Source organism: Triticum aestivum, chromosome 2D (genome assembly GCF_018294505.1).
Source record: "Triticum aestivum cultivar Chinese Spring chromosome 2D, IWGSC CS RefSeq v2.1, whole genome shotgun sequence".
Taxonomy (NCBI): domain Eukaryota; kingdom Viridiplantae; phylum Streptophyta; class Magnoliopsida; order Poales; family Poaceae; genus Triticum; species Triticum aestivum.
In genome coordinates this window covers 644,948,109-644,955,083 of record NC_057799.1, presented here as the reverse complement: position 1 = coordinate 644,955,083, position 6,975 = coordinate 644,948,109, and the positions used below count along the sequence as shown (strand labels likewise).

At 52.6% G+C, this 6,975-nt stretch overlaps 1 long non-coding RNA gene across 1 annotated transcript; it reads right to left on the bottom strand.

Moving 5' to 3' along the window:
- Nucleotides 1-2,100: 2,100 nt before the first annotated feature.
- On the bottom strand, nucleotides 2,101-6,559 carry LOC123050736 (uncharacterized). Its single transcript, XR_006423828.1, has 4 exons — nucleotides 6,475-6,559; nucleotides 3,007-3,121; nucleotides 2,606-2,920; nucleotides 2,101-2,530 (listed from the first exon to the last, which is right to left on the bottom strand). It is a non-coding gene; the product is annotated as an uncharacterized lncRNA (long non-coding RNA).
- Nucleotides 6,560-6,975: the final 416 nt, after the last annotated feature.

Sequence of the window (6,975 nt, the reverse complement as noted above, 5' to 3'; positions counted from 1 at the left end):
GCCGAACACAAGGGGAAAGGGCCACCCAGCGAGGACGACGATGAAGAGCCTTGCCCACCAAACACAGGGGGACAGAAGAAATTCCCCCCGAGGGCAAAACGGTGAACATGATCTATGCTACTCACATCCCTAAGAGGGAGCGCAAGTGCGCGTTAAGGGACGTCTACGCCATAGAGCCAGTCGCCCCAAAATTCAACCCATGGTCAGCCTGTCCGATCACTTTTGATCGCAGAGACCATCCGACCAGTATCCGTCATGGAGGTTCGGCTGCATTGGTCCTCGATCCAATTATTTACGAATTCCACCTCACGCGAGTCCTTATGGACGGCGGGAGTAGTCTCAATCTGCTCTATCAAGACACCATCCGTAAAATGGGCATCGATCCATGAAGAATCAAGCCCACTAAAACCACCTTTAGAGGGGTAATACCCGGCGTAGAGGCCTGTTACACAGGATCCATAACTCTGGAAGTCGTCTTCGGCTCACCGGATAACTTCCGGAGCGAAGACCTGATCTTCGACATCGTCCCATTCCGCAGTGGCTATCACGCACTACTCGGACGAACCGCTTTCGCCCGTTTCAATGCAGTCCTGCACTACGCTTATCTAAAGCTCAAGATGACTGGACCACGTGGCGTTATAAAAGTCAATGGAAATATGGAGCGCTCCCTCCGTACAGAGGAGCATACCGCGGCCCTCCCAGCCGAGGTACAGGGGGCCTCGCTAAGCCGAATACTACAGTGGTAATCAAGCCCCCGAACACTGTTAAACGAGTCTGGTCTACCCTGCAGAACGACAGTCCGGCTCATCCAGAGCTAGATTAACAATTCGGCCTCCGTCAATGCCCCAGCCTGATAGCGGCATACGTACCGCGCGTACATAACTACGCGTTAAAAATACCATGGGCAAGGACGGAGGCTAGACCCTATCCGGACCTCAATAATGTTCCACCTTTTTCTCCTTGTTTTTATTCTTCATGTTCTTTACAACCCACATCAATTTCTGTTGGTAACAAGGGCTCCCTTCTAGGCCCCTTATGCATACTCGATTGTTGATCCTCTTAAAGGATCATACACCAAGGCGAAAAGCAGTGCAGACGTGCGGCAGAGTGCCCAAAGGATCTTCAAGATCATCTTTTTAATTCTAGGACCTATATACAGCTTTCCCTTACCCTTGGCATGTAAAATAGCCGTGATGCTTATCACATCTTCTGTAAAAATACGTTTCGACGTACCAATCAAACTATAATGGAAACAGTTTCGCCCAACCCTGTTCGGTATTGGCTTATTTTTTAATCTGTTCTTCACGTCCAAATTGGCATATACACCTTGGTACGACTTAAATCGCCATGGGCTTTATTCAAGCCATATATATATCTTCAAAAATAGAAAGTCCGAACACTCTCAAAGTACACTTCGGCGTCCCGAATACTGCATTTTATGCATCTGCTCCGAATCACGTCTTTGGTCAATAGTTGGGTTGCCCAGCTCCTGTGCTTGCTACCTGACGTTCCGTTCTCGGCTAAGGTAGTAAAGGGAGAAGTACTGCGATTGTGTTTCCAGCTGGGCCGGTCAAGCACCTCAGTAGAGAAAGCCTAAAACTGACTGTCGTGATGCGGCGAGAGCTGGTCAACAATTCGGCGACTTATTAAATCTCTAGAGATTTCTTCCGTATTACATGAAGGGCTGGCTTTTTTCAGTCATGTGTCTAAGGCATCTAAGTTCGATAGCCGCATAAGCACCAGGGGCTATCTTACAACCCCATTGTCAAACTCCTATGGCCAAGTGGGAGTGGTAAAGCCACAAAGTCCAATTGCCTTGTTCGCCGCACTGACACCTCATTTACGGACCAAGACGTTGGGTTAACCTGTGGTCATGTGCTATTCCGAACACCCCCGTGGTACCTAAGTAGGGGCTGAAGCCAACGACTGGCAAACTCTCAGGGATACAAACGGCCGCACAGGAGAAACAACACTTTTAAAGACAAACAAGATAAATATATTACAAAGCTTTGGTTTATACAACCATCTGGGCAGTTCGAACACATTTACTCGAACAAGATGTCCTTTGAGCACTGGCCCTCTATCAAGCGGGCACCTTCCAGGACGTCTTCAAAATAGCGCTCCGGCGTACGGTGGACCTTGTCTCCGGGCGGACCTTCAACGGGCACGCTGGCGGATTTCATCTTGGCCCAGTGCATCTTGGCACGGGCAAAGGCCAGCCGCACACCTTCTATAAATGACGACCGCTTGACCGCATCAATACGGGGCATTGCGTCAACAAGTCGCTGCACTAGGCCAAAATAGCTGCTCAGAACGGGTTCGGGTGGCCACAGCCGGACTATGACGTCCCTCATGGCCGATCCGGACATCCTATGCAGCTCGGCCCACCGCGCCATCTGGTCATTTAGCATCGCTAGGCGCTCCCGCACCTCGAATTGTGACCAAAATAGCCCCTCCGTGGTGTGTCCCTCCTGAGCCCGGAAGAACTGCATGGCGTCGGCGGTACTCTTCGGAACATTCGCAAAGACATCTGGAGCATTCCACAACCGCGTGATTAAAACATACTTCTAATAACCGAATATACTCCATAAAAGAAAAGGCTTACCAGCCGCTCTCTGCTCGGCTTGCTAGATCTCCTCACGAGCCACTCGGGATTCGGCCCACGCTTCCTCGGCCTCTTTAAGGGCCTGGGCAAGATCGGTCTCCTGGGCTTTGCTCCTCTCCTCTAGGGACTCGCACTAGTTGGCGACGTCCTTGAGCGCCTGCTCCAAATCGGTCACCCGCTCCTCATGTTGGCAGTGGACAGCCTGCTCGGACTTCAAATCCTCGGCCGCTTTATACGCGGCCGCCTTGTTCACCCTTTCCTACTCCTTGGCCTGGGTAAGTTCACCCTGAAGGGCCTCAACCGCAGGCATGCTGCCTACAATCATACATATAGCAGCGCATGAACTTTGACACAAACTCTGCATATTAATACAGGCATGAACAAAGTCTTCTGAAACATACCTTGCGCCTCATCCAATCTCTTGTTGATGCGGATTAGATCCTCATCGGCCAGCCCCAGCTTACGTTTAAGTTTGGATACTTCGGCGGCCTGAGCGGTCACCGCTAACAGAGAAGCCTACATTTCAACATATAAAAGTATATTATCTCCTGCGAAAATTATTGATCCTCTGTCCTCCTTTTTTAGCAAAAGGGACGATCAGAGTTTCAGGGGCTACTATCTATACACATGCATCTTTTCATATGAAAAGTGGTCAGGTATATTACATTGCATACCTCGAAGCCTGTTAGCAGGCTAGTAAAGTCATCGTTCAGTCCGTTCTTGGTGGACTGAACCTTTTCAACCACCACACACATTAGGGTGCGGTGCTCCTCGACATGGAAGCACGTTGTAGTGCCTCCCTCAGGGTGTTCGGCACCTCCGGACTAGTGGAGGTTGCCGCAGGAGTCGACACCCCCTCGCTTGAAGGGGGTCGCTTATTCGGTTCCGGAACCGTTTAGGTTTTCGGAACAGGGTTCGGCTGGGGGCCGAACTGATCAAGGCCCCCACCGTCGGTCTTCATGGGGATTGCGCCCCATGTTCTCGGCAGCCAAGGCATTACCTTCTGGTGCCTTTTTGGCGGTCTCCCATACCGCTCCGCGGCCCAGAGAGGCCCTGTGGGACAACACTTCGGTGTCGTCCGTGGCGGTTGGCGGGGAGGCTCGCGGAGGCGACTCGCTCTCCATCATCCCCGGATCTAAAGAACTTCCCTACGATGATTGTTGGGGGAGATCGCGGTCCGGACTGCACCATACAATGTGTTAGGACCGTAATCATAAAGACTGAACTTATGTAAGGCATCCTTGGATACTTACGATTCGGCGATGGGCTTCGGCTGGGCGCCACTAGGGGATGGCTTCGGCGTCCGAATCTGAGCCGTATGGGAGAAATATTTTTCCCCTTTTGGACGCCCCCGCCCCATGGTCTTCGGAGGCCGCCCTCTCCTTCTTCCTCCCCTTCGGGAAAGGATTGCTTTCTGCCTCCTCCTCCTCTTCGTCTTCATCTTCCTCGGATGAGTGAGTATTGGTCTCTCTGGACACCGCGTCCGAAGTACCTTTGCGGCAGGGGCCATCTTTGGCTCCCATGTTCTTCCTCTAGACCTTTTTCTCCGGCGCTTGATAGGGCGCCGGGACCAGCATCATCATTAGAAGAGGATCTGCTGGGTTTTCGGGCAATGGAGCTGGACATGATCCATTCCGCCTTCTTCATCCAGCTCTGTTTTATAGGATGGAATTCTCAGTACACTCGCTCTTTCGGTTAATGAACTATGTTATGTTCGGAAAGGTATCACTTACTGGGGAGGCTGGATGATTGCAGCTGAGGCCGATGTCCTCGGACGTCTCTGGCCACGACTTTGGGGTCTTGAAAATTAGCTTCCAGATTGCTTCGTGCGTCGTGCCGAAGAATCGCTTTAGGGTCTGTGGCCCTTCCGGATTGAACTCCCACATGTAGAGAGGCCGGCGTTGGCAGGGAACGGACCGGCGGATGAGCATCACCTTGATCACATCTGTGAGGCTGGTGTTCTTCTCTATGATATTTTTGATGCGCTTCTTCAGCATCAGCACCTCGTCGGATGATCCCCAATCCAGACCCTTGTTGGTCCATGACGCAAGCCGCAGCGGGGGTCCGGATCTAAACGCAGGGGCAACCGCCCACTTGGTGCCGCAGGGTTCAGTGATATAAAACCAGTCCTGCTGCCATAACTTGACAGTGTCCACAAAGGCCCCTTTGGGCCAGATAACTTTGGGAAGCTTGCTCACCATGGCACCGCCACAATCTGCGTGTTGCCCGTCGACCACCTTCAGTTTCACATTGAAAATATCGAGCCACAGGCCGAAGTGTGGAGGGATGCGGAGGAATGCCTCACACACGACGATAAACGCCGAGATGTGGAGGAAGGAGTTCGGGGCCAGATCATGAAAATCTAGCCGTAATAGAACACGAGACCTCGGACAAAGTGGTGTAGGGAAAACCCTAGTTCGCGGAGAAAGTGAAGGAGAAATACAATCCTCTCGCCGGGCTCTGGAGTGGGGATAACCTGCTCTTTGGCACGGAGTCTGTGTCTGATCTCCGCTGTCAAATACCTCGCCTCCCGGAGCTCCTTGATGTCCTTCTCCGTCATGGAGGAGGCCATCCACTTGCCTTGCGAGCCGGATCCGGACATGGCTGGAGTGGTTGGTGGCGAGGGGAAAGTTTGGAACTTGGGCGTTGGAGCTCAGGGATGGAAGCGCAGAGGAAGGAGAAAGGCGTGGGGTAAAAAGATGGATCCTTATCTTCTTATAAAGACAGTGAATATCGAGCGTCCCCCACGAGCCTTAAAACTTGCCTATTCCCAAGGGGTCATGCAAATGGCACGGTTTGATTACCCAAACCTATATTGATGAGAATCCCGTAATAAGGGGACACGATCTCTGCTTTGTCAAGACGTGTCAATGAAGACCGCGCCTCGAAACGCGACGCACGAGGCTGAAAAAAGGTTCGAAATAATAATAAGGCCAGAACACAACGCCTCGCCGGAAAAGCTGTCAGAAGACATAACCTATTTTTGTTTAAGTATTTTGCCCTTGTGGTTCAGGGTTTTAACTATTATACAGAGCCGGATATACTTCTTTTGATCAACTACTTTGAAGTGTTCGGAGAAGGAACCCGCCTTGCAATGCCGAAGAGAATCTGCGCGCCGGACACATCGTCATTGAATCCTGATTCAGGGGCTACTGAGGGAGTCCTGGTTTAGGGGGTCTCCGGGCGTCCGGGCTATGTGACATGGGCCGGAATGATGGGCTGTGAAGATATAAGATAGAAGGCCTTTCCCCGTGTCCGGATGGGACTCTCCTTTCCGTGGATGGCAAGTTTGGCGTTCGGATGTGAAGATTCCTTTCTCTGTAAACCGACTCTGTACAACCCTAGGCCCTCCGGTGTTTATATAAACCGGAGGGTTTAGTCTGTAGAGGCGATCACAAACATACATGCTAGACATCTAGGGTTTAGCCATTACGATCTCGAGGTAGATCAACTCTTGTAACTCCTATACTCATCAAAGTCAATCAAGCAGGAAGTAGGATATTATCTCCATTAAGAGGGCCCGAACCTGGGTAAATATCGTCTCCCCCGCCTGTTGTTATCTTCGACCCTCAAACGCACAGTTCGGGACACCCTACCCGAGATCGCCCGGTTTTGACACCGACAGCCGCTGATGCTGCGACGGAGGCGCCGGCCCGGATATCCCTGTGCCTCCGCCCGTCACCGGAGTCATGGCGGTCATAGAAAGCATCAAAGCTTTACTTCGGTGTGGCCCGTCGCCAGGCTCCGGCTGGGCCACCTCCCCCAGCCGACGGCATCTGAGATGGAGATGCGCCTCCACGCAATAGAAGACCTGCTGGAACCGAGGATCGACGGATGATCAGACAAAAGCACGAGACACGGTGGTTTACCGGGCGATGAATGCCCGCCGGGCGACGGACGCCCCCAGCGACGAACGCCCCCAGCGACGAACGCTGGCCTTTTCTTTGTATTTTTTCAACTCGGCTCAAACAAAACAAGACACAAGACATCGGCTTATATAGCCCAGCACATACAGGGCCGGCCGCCACACTCGGCCACGCACGCACGAAGCACCCACTACCCTACAGGCACGTCCATATCCTGATGCATGCACGCACTAACCAACCAACTACGTACATGCAACTCCACGACTAGCTGATTCGAGGGCGACTGGTACGCAGCTCCAGCTAGCTTTCCGCGCACGTACGCGCTCACCTGGCGATCCGGTCTTCTTCGTACGTGAGCCACTTGCTCCTCCGCAAAACCTGATCGCCAGCGCCTGCTGCAACTAACCACCATCGCCGCACGACCTAGCCACTTGATGGACACGGACATGAGCTCGGACTCACGCGCCATCCAGGCACACATGCACGCGACTGACCCTGGCACAC